Raw genomic sequence first — 12,367 nt, 5'->3', positions numbered from 1 at the left:
TCTTAGGAATAACTCACTTAAATCTGACCAAACCAGAGTCTAAGGCCCCATACACACGATAGAATCCCAGCGAATGGGTTTCAGCGGATAGATCCTATGGTGTGTACACTCCAGCGGATCTGTTTCCGCGGACATTTATCACCTGGATTCCAGCAGATAAATATTTGCTGACATGCTAAACAAATCTATCCGCTGGAATCCATCCCAACGGATGGATCCGCTAGTCTGTATAGACTCACCGGATCCATCCGTCCGAAGGGATCCCCTGCATGCGTCGTAATGATTCGACGCATGCGTGGAATTCCTTATATGACAGCGTCGCGCACGTCATCGCCAGAGGATTTTGGCGCGGATTTCAATGCGATGGTGAGTACACTCCATCGCATTGGAAATCCGCACAAATCCTCGAGAGGATTTATCCGCGGAAACGGTCCGCTGGACCGTATTCGCGGATAAATCCTCTCGTGTGTATGGGGCCTTATAGGCATCCCGGGTATGACATTTTTTTTAAAACAAAATCTTAAATTATAATATAATAAATAATTATAAATAATTATAACAAATAATAATATAATTCAAATAAAATGTAATCAACTCAAAATCACTGAAATTTGCTCAGTTGCAGAATTGTTGCTGTCATTATTATTTATTTTTTTATGACGAATTTCCCCACAAATCGCTATCGCACAATTCTGCAAGTGATTATAATTTTTTATTGCTGTTTTCTAGCTGATCTAAAACCATTTTTGACATAAAGGGACACTTTTGGTTGCTATGGACAATCTACAGTTTGCAGGGAGAAAGAACCGTTTTTAAAATGACATGTAGGACACTGGGCAGACGACTAGGGAAAAGGGGGGTGTGTATTTTTTTTACATACAGTACTGTAATCTATAAGATTACAGTATACTGTATGTAATGTGTTTGTTTACGTTTTTGAATTTGGCGCTGTTCTCTGCTCCCGTGCATCGTAACGTCGCAGGGAACAGAGATCGGCGGCACAGGAGGACGCTGTGTGAATCGAGCGAGGTCCCGCTCGCTCACACAGCGCGGTGGCATCGCTGGATCCAGGGACAAGGTAAGTAACTTTGTCTGCTGCTGCAGCGAGGCAAGCCCGAGTCTGACTCGGGGTTACCGCTTCTGGTATGAAAATCTCACCCCGAGTCAGACTCGTGAATACCGCCAGGGGGGTTAAGTAACTGGTGGGTGCTCAAAGTGATGGCTATGGGTTGTGCTATGCCAGAACCACATGTGAAGATACAAATTCACCTTCACTCAAATTAAATGCATTTCACATATTTACTTTGAATACAGTGTCACGTAAGTCATAGGAAACTGATGTTCCGGGGCCTCACAGGGTCCCTTTCTCAAGATGACATAGTGACAATAAGCATGCACTTATATACCCTGGTAAGACCCATAGTAACACCCTTCCATCAAAATGATGCCATAATCCTGCCAAAAAAAAACAGTAAGTAAACCTCAGAAATGGAGCATGTCATAGACAAAAACGACTTTAGGTCCAAGAAACCATATTGTATCCAAATAAGGAGTGTGAAAGCAGGCTGCTATGATTTCCCCTCTATGTAAATCTGTTCATTGGATATTATTAGTGGAAAACTACCAATTTTTTTGTAGTGTAGCAAAATTGGAAATCAAAGTGCCACACCATGGCGCCAAGCTGCTGAGAAGAACAAATAACATTAAAAATTCAGTTAAATTTTGGTCTATTTACATTGTTGCCAATCAAGCCGTGAAGGAGGGGCAGTCTTGGATGATAAATAACTTTTGGATTCCCCCCACATCTTTTTTTGGAATAAAGTTGTATTGAGATCTCCTAGCAGTGGTATGGCACCTCAGTTTCCATTTATGTTTGATCTTTGCAACTGCTAAAATGAAGTGTATGTAAACTCTAATGCCGCGTACACATGATTGGACATTCCGACAACAAAACCGTTGATTTTTTTTTCGACAGAATGTTGGCTCAAACTTGTGTTGTATACACACGGTCACACAAATGTTGTCGGAAATTCTGAACGTCAAGAACGCGGTCACGTACAACACTACGACGAGTCGAGAAAAATTATGTTCAATGATTCTGAACATGCGTTGAATTGATTCCGAGCATGCGTAGGATTTTTGTGCGTCGGAATTGCATACAGACGATCAGAATTTCCGTCAAGAACTTTTGCCATCGGAAAAATAGAGAACCAGCTCTCAAACATTTGTTGTCGGAAATTCAGACAGCAAATGTCCAATGGAGCATGCACACAGTCAGAATATCCGACCAAAAGCTCACATCGAAAATTTGTTGTCGGAAATTCCTATTTTCTCACCTTTGGTCTATTTTACATACCATTTAGAGCGGGCGTCACTAAATGGCGGACCGCGGTCCGGTTCCGGCCCCAGTGGCCATTCTACCCGGACCGCAGCCTCGCCTGTGTGTCTCTGTGGCCGTCTCGCCCGCCTGCTGATGCCGCTATATACACAGCATGGCAGGCGCAGCAGGTCTGTGCCGTCTCTGCACTCCCCCCTCCCCACATTGCCTGTCTGCCTTATTCACACAAACATGAATCACGACCGCGCTGGACAATGGGCGGGACTTTTTAAGTTAAAAAGTGGGTGATTGGTTGCTAGGCAGCGGGTCGGTCCCAGCAACAAATCACTCGCTTTTAATGGGAAAGGTCCCGCCCATTGTCCAGAGCGGCCACGCTCCATGTCCTGTGTGAATAAGGTAGGTTTTCTGTGGGGAGGGGGAGTGTTGTGCTGTGCAGGACAGGACAGGGGTTTGCTATTGAGAGGATTGTGATGGGGGGGAGTCAGTCTGCGATGGGGGGAGGGTCTGTTATTGTAGGGAGGGGGTTGTTCAGTCTGTGATGGGGGGGTCTTTGAATTTGGGGGGTCCGTCTGATTGGTGGGTCAGTCTGTGATAGGGGGTCTGATTTGGGGGGGTCAGTCTGTGATAGGGAGATCTCTGATTGTGGGGGGTTCAGTCTAAGATGGGGTGTTCTGTGATTGTGGGTGGGGGGGTTCAGTTTGTAATTGGGGGGGTTAAGTCTGATTTGGGGGGTCAGTCTGTGATAGGAGGTCTGTGATTGGTGGGTCAGTCTGTGATAGGGGGGGATCTGTGATTGTGGGGGGGGGGGTTCAGTCTGTGATGGGGTGGTCTGTAATTGGGGAGGTCTGTGATTGTGGGGGGGTTCAGTCTGTGATTGTGGGGGGGGGGGGATCAGTCTATGATAGTGGGGTCTGTGATTGGGGGGGGGGGGGGGGTTCAGTCTGTGATTGGGGGGGGTCAGTCTGTGATTGGGTGGTCTGTGAATTTGGGGGGTCAGTCTGTAATTGGTGGGTCAGTCTGTTATAGGGGGTCTGATTTGGGGGGTCAGTCTGTGATGGGGGGATCTGTGTTTGTGGGGGGTTAAGTCTGTGATGGGGTGTTCTGTGATTGTGGGGGGTTTAGTTTGTAATTGGGGGGGATCAGTCCGATGTGGGGTCTGATTTGGGGGGGGGTTGTGATTGTGGGGGGTTCAGTCTGTGATGGGGTGGTCTGTGATTGTGGGGGGTCCATCTGTGATTGGGGGGGTCCATCTGTGATTGGGGGATCAGTCTGTAATAGGGGGTCTGTGATTTGGGGGGGTCAGCCTGTGATAGGGGGATCTGTGATTGTGGGGGTTCAGTCTGTGATTGGGGGGTCCATCTGTGATTGGGGGGGATCGGTATGTGATGGGGGTCTGTGATTTGGGGGGTCAGTCTGGGATGGGGGATCTGTGATTTGGGGGGGTCAGTCTGTAATGGGGGGTTTGTGATGAGGCAGGGGGATGTGATGTAAGGGGGGGGGGGCTGAGGACACTGATGTAAAAGGGGTTCTATGATTTCTGCACTGGCAAAACACAGGTCTCTGTTTTCTATGTGTCCTGTTCACATTGAAACAGCGCCCCTGCGTGCTGAGCAGTGTGGTGCAAAATGCATTCTGTTTCTATGCACCGTAACTGATCTGTGCTGCCTAAAAATGAAAGAAATGTATTTTGAGATTTTTATGTCGATTTCGATAGTGTGTGGGTCTTAAAGGTGTGTGCATGTGTGTGGTGGGGGCGCTGTGAAGTGGAGGATATCATGTGGCGTCATAGCACCAATATGACATTCGGACCTCCGCTGGAAGAATTTTTTTCCGACCGGACCCTCGTGAATTTTAATTCACTACCCCTGATTTAGAGTGTTTATTATGTCTATTTGACGAGTGCAAAAAAAGCAACTGTTCATCAGTTTTCTTTCACTTCTTGTCCCTGAGACACAAATCTCTTCAATGGAAACAGGCAGCAAAAAAACTTAACAGAGAAGCTGTCCCCACCCCATCCGAATCCCTTCCCGCCAACAGTACGCATAATGTGGCCTCACTGAACTGGGCTTTTTTTCAGTGAGGCAGCATATATATATGCATATCTGTCTTTGTGCTGTGAGCGTGCCACACAGCGTGCTCCCAGCACAGAGACCGAACTCTCCCTGGGAGCCCTGGGTCCGTACTGACAATCGGGACCCAGAACTACCGATTCTGGGTCACCTGATCACTGTGACAGCCTCTGATTGGCTTTCACAGGGATCAGTCACTGTGAAGCCTGCCCCTGTGTTTTTTTTCTTTCTGAATGGAGGGAGAGATACATAATAAATAAAAGTGTATAAAAAAATAATAACAAAAATAAAGAAAAAATAGCTAGATCAATGTTTGTTCTAGGTCAGTGTCAGGGTTAGTGCTTGGTTCAAGTAAGGGACAAAGGTCATGGTCAGTATATTTTGGGCAGGATTATTAAAAAAAAAAAAAAAAAAATTGGTATCAGTGTCAGTTAATGTGAGGTTGTATAAATGTTTTAGGTAGGATAAAAAAAGAGCAACATGCTCACTATTGTTCCTGGGCTGTAAATAAAGTCAGGGTATACAGTGCCTTGCAAAGGTATTCACTCCACTTGGCATTTTTCGTGTTTTGTTGCCTCACAACCTGGAATTTGCATGGATTGTTTGAGGATTTGCATCATTTAATTTACAGAACATGCCTACAACTTTGAATTTTTTTTTTATTATTGTGAGGCAAACAACAAATAGGACAAAATAACAGAAAAAGTAATTGCACGTAACTATTGACCCCCCTAAAGTCAATACTTTGTAGAGCCACCTTTTGTGACTATCACAGCTCCAAGTCGCTTTGGATAGGTCTCTATGAGCTTGCCACATCTTACCACTGGGATTTTTGACCATTCCTCCTTGCAAAACTGTTCCAGCTCCTTTAAATTCGATGGTTTGTGCTTGTGAACAGTAATCTTTAAATCTGACCACAGATTTTCTATTGGATTGAGGTCTGGGCTTTGACTAGGCCATTCCAACACATTTACACATTTGTTTCCCCTTAAACCACTCAAGTGTTGCTTTAGCAGTGTGTTTGGGGTCATTGTCCTGTTGGAAGGTGAACCTCCGTCCTAGCCTCATATCACACACAGAGTGGTACAGGTTTTGCTCAAGAATATCCCTGTATTTAGCACCATTCATCTTTCCCTCAACTCTGACCAGTTTCCCAGTCCCACCTGCTGAATAACATTCCCACAGCATGATGCTGCCACCACCATGTTTCACTGTGGGGATGGTGTTCTTTGTGTGATATGATGTGTTGGGTTTGTGCCAGACATAGCGTTTTCTTTGATGGCCAAAAAGTTCAATTTTAGTCTTATCAGACCAGAGCACCTTCCTCCATACATTTTGGGTGTCTCCAACGTGTCTTTTTGTAAACTCAAAACGTGCCATTTTGTTTTTTGCTAAAAGTAATGGCTTTCTTCTGGCCACTCTGCTATAAAGCCCAAATCTATGGAGCGTATGGCTTATTGTTGTTCTATGTACAGATACTCCAGTCTATGCTGTGGAACTCTGCAGCTCCTCCAGGGTTACCTTAGGTCTCTGTGCTGCCTCTGTGATTTCCCAGTCCGTGAGTTTTGGTGTGCGGCTGTCTCTTGGCAGGTTTGCTGTTGTGCCATGTTCTTTCCATTTGGTTATGATAGATTTGATGGATATTTTTTGTAGCCTAACCCTGACTTGTACTTCTCAACAACATTGCCCCTTACTTGTTTGGAGAGTTCCTTGGTCTTCATGGCAGTGTTTGGCTAGTGGTGCCTCTTGATTAGATGTTGCAGCCTCTGTGGCCTTTCAGAAAGGTGTGTATATGTAATGACAGATCATGTGACACTTAGATTGCACATAGGTGGACATCATTCACTAATTATGTAACTTCTGAAGGTAATTGGTTGCACCAGAGCTTTTTATGGGGTGAATACATACGCGTGTGCCAATTATCGTTTTTTTATTTCTGAAAAATAGTATATATGTATAGATTTTTCTAATTTTACTTCACCAATTTAGACTATTGTGTTCTGATCCATCACATATAATTCAGATTAAAAAAACATTGACCTAAAGGCTGTAATGTAACAAAATAGGTAAAAAGCCAAGGGGGTGAATACATATGCAAGGCACTGTATCTGTTACTATTTATAACCAAATGAAAGCCCAATTTGTCCTGAAAATAACAAGGTATAATCCACCCAGGATGCACAAAGTAATTGTGGTGATATGTATGGTTTTACTAACACATGTCAAAGTAGCAAAATTGTGTTCAGGCGTTAACATTTATTTTACCCTCAGACACAAAGTTTTGCCCAGAGGTACATTTTAGGCTGTTCATAAATACAGTGCTTTAGTGGCAATGCTAAAATTTCCTTTACATTTTGGTGACAATGGTAAAGTTGACAATGAAACCAATAAACACCGCCCCCCATCCAAACCTAAACCGTTTTTCCTAGAGATAGTTATTTAGTTATTTTTACATATAAAGGGAAAATTTCTCTTGTTGGTCAGGTAGTTTGGCAATCTTGAAATGCACCTGCTGATGATATTAAAGGGGTTGTAAAGGAAAAAAAATGTTTTCATAATAAGCATCCTTTACCTGCAGACATTCCTCTTTTCACTTCCTCATTGTTCGTTTTTGCTCAGAAGTTGCTCTATTTCTTCTCTGTTCTGTTCACTTCCTGCTTGTCTGATTTTACTGACCACCGTGATGGGAGGCTTTACTCCGGTGATCAGTAACATGCTCACCCCCTCCTGGGAACTACATCTGTGCTGCAGGACGCTCTCTACATGTTAGAGACTTCAAAGAGGTGTGAATTACTGGACGTGACGCAATTCATACTGGAAAATGTAGTTCTTACATGAACGAGCCCCGCAAACCAGGAAGTAAAAGAGAGAACAGAAACTAGAACGCCGGAGGTGATATAGATGAAGGAATTTAACAGGTATTTACTCGTTTTTTAACAGAATCATTACACTATTCTGTCTGTCTACCTTGCAGACATTAATTTTAGGCAAACATTTTTTTCCTTTACAACTCCTTTAAGACACCTACTCAATGTTTCTAGCTGCCTCTCACATACAGAAAGCCTGATTGAAAAAGAACAATTAAAACGTTATCAAATTTTCACCTATCTAAGGCACCTTTCACACATGCGGACCGTATGTCCGCTTTTACATCCATCCGTGTACGGATGAAAAAGGGACATACATTAATCCCTATGACAGGGATATGCAATTAGCGGACCTCCAGCTGTTGCCAAACTACAAGTCCCATGAGGCATAGCGAGACTCTGACAGCATCAAGCATGACACCCAGTGGCAGAGGCATGATGGGACTTGTGGTTTGGCAACAGCTGGAGGTCCGTTAATTGCAGATTCTGCCCTATGAGGGTGTCAGTGGATGAACATCCGCTGACACCCGATCTCATCAGTGTCCACAATCCTCCGATTCTGCAGACAGAGGAAAATCCTATTTTCCATCCGTCTGCTGATCAGATTGGGTGAACACGGACAGACGGTCCGTGTTCATCCGATCCCTCCCATAGGGGAGAGCGGCGATCTGACAGGGCGGTCCCTGCACAGTGTGCAGGGACCACCCTGTCATCTGCCGGCTCAGCGGGGATCAACGGAGCGATCCCCGCTGAGCAAGCAGATGTTCACGGGGTGGATCATCACGGGATCCGCCCGTGTGAAAGGACCCTTAAAGTGATATTAAAGTGTTTTTTTTAAATAACAAAGTACTTATACTCACTTACTCTGTCCTCTGCTCTGTGTGTGGTTTTGGTTCCCTGCTGGTATTCCTGGCTCCTCCTCTTCTCCAAGTGCCCCCATATCAAGCTGCTATGGGGACACTCATGCATGCTCACTCCTGAGCCCCATTCTGTGTGTCCATAAGATACACAAAATTGGAAGTTGGCCAAGCCCTCGCTCCCTCCTCACTGGCTGTGATTGACAGCGGTCAATAAGGAGGAAGAGACCTGGGACAGCAACTGCTCTCATGAGCAACTTTGGATCGCGAGTAAGTATCAGGTAAGTATTAGGGGGGCTGTGGGGGGAGTTGCATACAGATCTTTTTCTTTCATGCATAGAATGCATGAAAGTAAAAAACTTTCAACCTTTAGAACCGCTTTAAAATTTATAATGTATTTAATGGTGCAGAATGTGTTTAACTGTGCTTTAGATTACAAGATTTAGGGACATTCCATTGATCCTGTATAGAGTGTGCATTCATTATGCAGGGATTACAACACAGCACTAAGATTAGGCATAACAGAGTTAACTTCCTGACTTTAATACAGTTGTACAGTTTACTGACTTTCATTAGTAATTAACATATTGCCTGAAATTGATGCCTGTAATCATGGGTGTAGGAACCCTTACAAATCTGGGGGGGGACAGCATTTTTACTCGCCAGGTAAATTCTTATTCAGTAAACTCGGACTCCCACATGCCATGTGGGTTAATTGTTACTTATGCCATGGGCCACATGGGCCACAAGGCATTAGTAAAAATCAACCCACATGGCATAAGTAAAAATTAACCCACATGGCATAAGTAAAGATTAACCCACATGGCATAAGTAAAAATCAACCCACATGGCATAAGTAAAAATCAACCCACATGGCATAAGTAAAAATCAACCCACATGGCATAAGTAAAAATTAACCCACATGGCATTAGTAAAAATTAACCCATATGGCATTAGTAAAAATCAACCCACATGGCATTAGTAAAAATTAACCCACATGGTATTAGTAAAAATTAACTGGTTAGCTGGTAGTGGCAGGTTAGGTGATTGACAATAGTTCCAGGTTAGGTAGTAGTGGCAGGCTAGGTGGCAGTGCCAGGTTAGGTGGCATACAGTAGTGCCAGGTTAGGTGGTAGTGCCAGGTTAGGTTGTATACAGTAGTGCCTGGTTAGGTGGTAGTGTCAGGTTAGGTGGCAGTGCCAGGTTAGGTGGTATACAGTAGTGCCAGGTTAGGTGGTATACAGTAGTGCCTGGTTAGGTGGTAGTGCCAGGTTACGTGGTATACAGTAGTGCCTGGTTAGGTGGTAGTGTCTGGTTAGGTGGCAGTGCCAGGTTAGGTGGTATACAGTAGTGCCAGGTTAGGTGGTAGTGCCAGGTTACGTGGTATACAGTAGTGCCTGGTTAGGTGGTAGTGGCAGGTTAGGTGGTAGTGGCAGGTTAGGTGGTATAAAGTAGTGCCTGGATAGGTGGTAGTGCCAGGTTAGGTGGTATACAGTAGTGCCAGGTTAGGTGGTATACAGTAGTGCCTAGTTAGGTGGTAGTGGCAGGTTAGGTGGTATACAGTAGTGCCTGGATAGGTGGTAGTGGCAGGTTAGGTGGTATACAGTAGTGCCAGGTTAGGTGGTAGTTCCAGGTTAGGTGGTATACAGTAGTGCCTGGATAGGTGGTAGTGGCAGGTTAGGTGGTAGTGCCAGGTTAGGTGGTATACAGTAGTGGCAGGTTAGGTGGTAGTGGCAGGTTAGGTGGTATACAGTAGTGCCTGGATAGGTGGTAGTGGCAGGTTAGGTGGTAGTGGCAGGTTAGGTGTTATACAGTAGTGCCTGGTTAGGTGGTAGTGGCAGGTTAGGTGGTATACAGTAGTGCCAGGTTAGGTGGTATACAGTAGTGCCTGGTTAGGTGGTAGTGGCAGGTTAGGTGGTATACAGTAGTGCCTGGTTAGGTGGTAGTGGCAGGTTAGGTGGTAGTGGCAGGTTAGGTGGTATACAGTAGTGCCAGGTTAGGTGGTAGTGCCAGGTGAGGTGGTAGTGCCAGGTTAGGTGGTAGTGCCAGGTTAGAGTGGTAGTGTCAGTTTAGGTGGTAGTGCCAGGTTAGAGTGGTAGTGCCAGAGTAAATACATGACATGAATAGATAAGAGTCCTGTTCCCCATTACTATACCTCCCCCCTCTCTGTAAACTGTCTGTAACACCCCCCCCCCTCTCTGAATACTATACCTCCCCCTCTCTGTAAACTGTAACTTCCCCCCTCTCTGTAAAATATACCTCCTCCTCCCCCCTGTACCTCAACTGTGTCGTTCTGTCTCTCCATCACATGCAAGTCTCTCTGGCTCTGCAGGCTGGTCAGGTGTAGTGTGGCCTCAGTCTGAACACGAGTGTCAGTCTGGGCCCCGCCCCCTTCCTGCTCCTTTCTCTCATTCAGCAGAGCGGCCAGCACGGCTATGCGTATCTGTGTGAAATCAGCTGTGCGCCGCTCGGGAGGGGAGGGGAGGGGTCGGGGTTGGATCGGCACTACATCGGCACTGAAGGGGGGGAAAAGCAGTGACCGCAGTTGGACTCGGCGGCCCCTGCCTGCGATCCGGGGACGATCTCCCTATCCTAACCTGGGGGGGATTTTACTATACCTGTCCCCCCTGCATTATTTCCTGGGGGGGATGAGTCCCCCCCATCCCCCCCGGTTCCTACGCCCATGCTACCACCTAACCAGGCACTACTGTATACCACCTAACCTGGCACTACTGTATACCACCTAACCTGGCACTGCCACCTAACCTGACACTACCACCTAACCAGGCACTACTGTATACAACCTAACCTGGCACTACCACCTAACCTGGCACTACTGTATGCCACCTAACCTGGCACTGCCACCTAGCCTGCCACTACTACCTAACCTGGAACTATTGTCAATCACCTAACCTGCCACTACCAGCTAACCAGTTAATTTTTACTAATACCATGTGGGTTAATTTTTACTAATGCCATGTGGGTTGATTTTTACTAATGCCATATGGGTTAATTTTTACTAATGCCATGTGGGTTAATTTTTACTTATGCCATGTGGGTTGATTTTTACTTATGCCATGTGGGTTGATTTTTACTTATGCCATGTGGGTTGATTTTTACTTATGCCATGTGGGTTAATCTTTACTTATGCCATGTGGGTTAATTTTTACTTATGCCATGTGGGTTGATTTTTACTAATGCCTTGTGGCCCATGTGGCCCATGGCATAAGTAACAATTAACCCACATGGCATGTGGGAGTCCGAGTTTACAGAATAAGAATTTACCTGGCGAGTAAAAATGCTGTCCCCCCCAGATTTGTAAGGGTTCCTACACCCATGGGTGGTAGTGCCAGGTTAGGTGGTATACAGTAGTGCCTGGTTAGGTGGTAGTGTCTGGTTAGGTGGCAGTGCCAGGTTAGGTGGTATACAGTAGTGCCAGGTTAGGTGGTAGTGCCAGGTTAGGTGGTATACAGTAGTGCCTGGTTAGGTGGTAGTGGCAGGTTAGGTGGTAGTGGCAGGTTAGGTGGTATAAAGTAGTGCCTGGATAGGTGGTAGTGCCAGGTTAGGTGGTATACAGTAGTGCCAGGTTAGGTGGTATACAGTAGTGCCTAGTTAGGTGGTAGTGGCAGGTTAGGTGGTATACAGTAGTGCCTAGATAGGTGGTAGTGGCAGGTTAGGTGGTATACAGTAGTGCCAGGTTAGGTGGTAGTTCCAGGTTAGGTGGTATACAGTAGTGCCTGGATAGGTGGTAGTGGCAGGTTAGGTGGTAGTGCCAGGTTAGGTGGTATACAGTAGTGGCAGGTTAGGTGGTAGTGGCAGGTTAGGTGGTATACAGTAGTGCCTGGATAGGTGGTAGTGGCAGGTTAGGTGGTAGTGGCAGGTTAGGTGTTATACAGTAGTGCCTGGTTAGGTGGTAGTGGCAGGTTAGGTGGTATACAGTAGTGCCAGGTTAGGTGGTATACAGTAGTGCCTGGTTAGGTGGTAGTGGCAGGTTAGGTGGTATACAGTAGTGCCTGGTTAGGTGGTAGTGGCAGGTTAGGTGGTATACAGCAGTGCCTCGATAGGTGGTAGTGGGAGGTTAGGTGGTAGTGGCAGGTTAGGTGGTATACAGTAGTGCCAGGTTAGGTGGTAGTGCCAGGTTAGGTGGTAGTGCCAGGTTAGGTGGTAGTGCCAGGTTAGAGTGGTAGTGCCAGGTTAGGTGGTAGTGCCAGGTTAGAGTGGTAGTGCCAGAGTAAA

General features: G+C 45.8%; 1 protein-coding gene across 1 annotated transcript in view; it reads left to right on the top strand.

The window, feature by feature from the left end:
- Nucleotides 1-12,367, top strand: part of PGBD5 (piggyBac transposable element derived 5) — a 205,417-nt gene that overhangs the window by 158,131 nt on the left and 34,919 nt on the right. The gene's annotated exons all lie outside the window — the stretch shown is intronic.

Source organism: Rana temporaria, chromosome 4 (genome assembly GCF_905171775.1).
Source record: "Rana temporaria chromosome 4, aRanTem1.1, whole genome shotgun sequence".
In the NCBI taxonomy this organism is placed as follows: Eukaryota; Metazoa; Chordata; class Amphibia; order Anura; family Ranidae; genus Rana; species Rana temporaria.
This window is presented reverse-complemented; position numbering and strand designations above follow the sequence as displayed.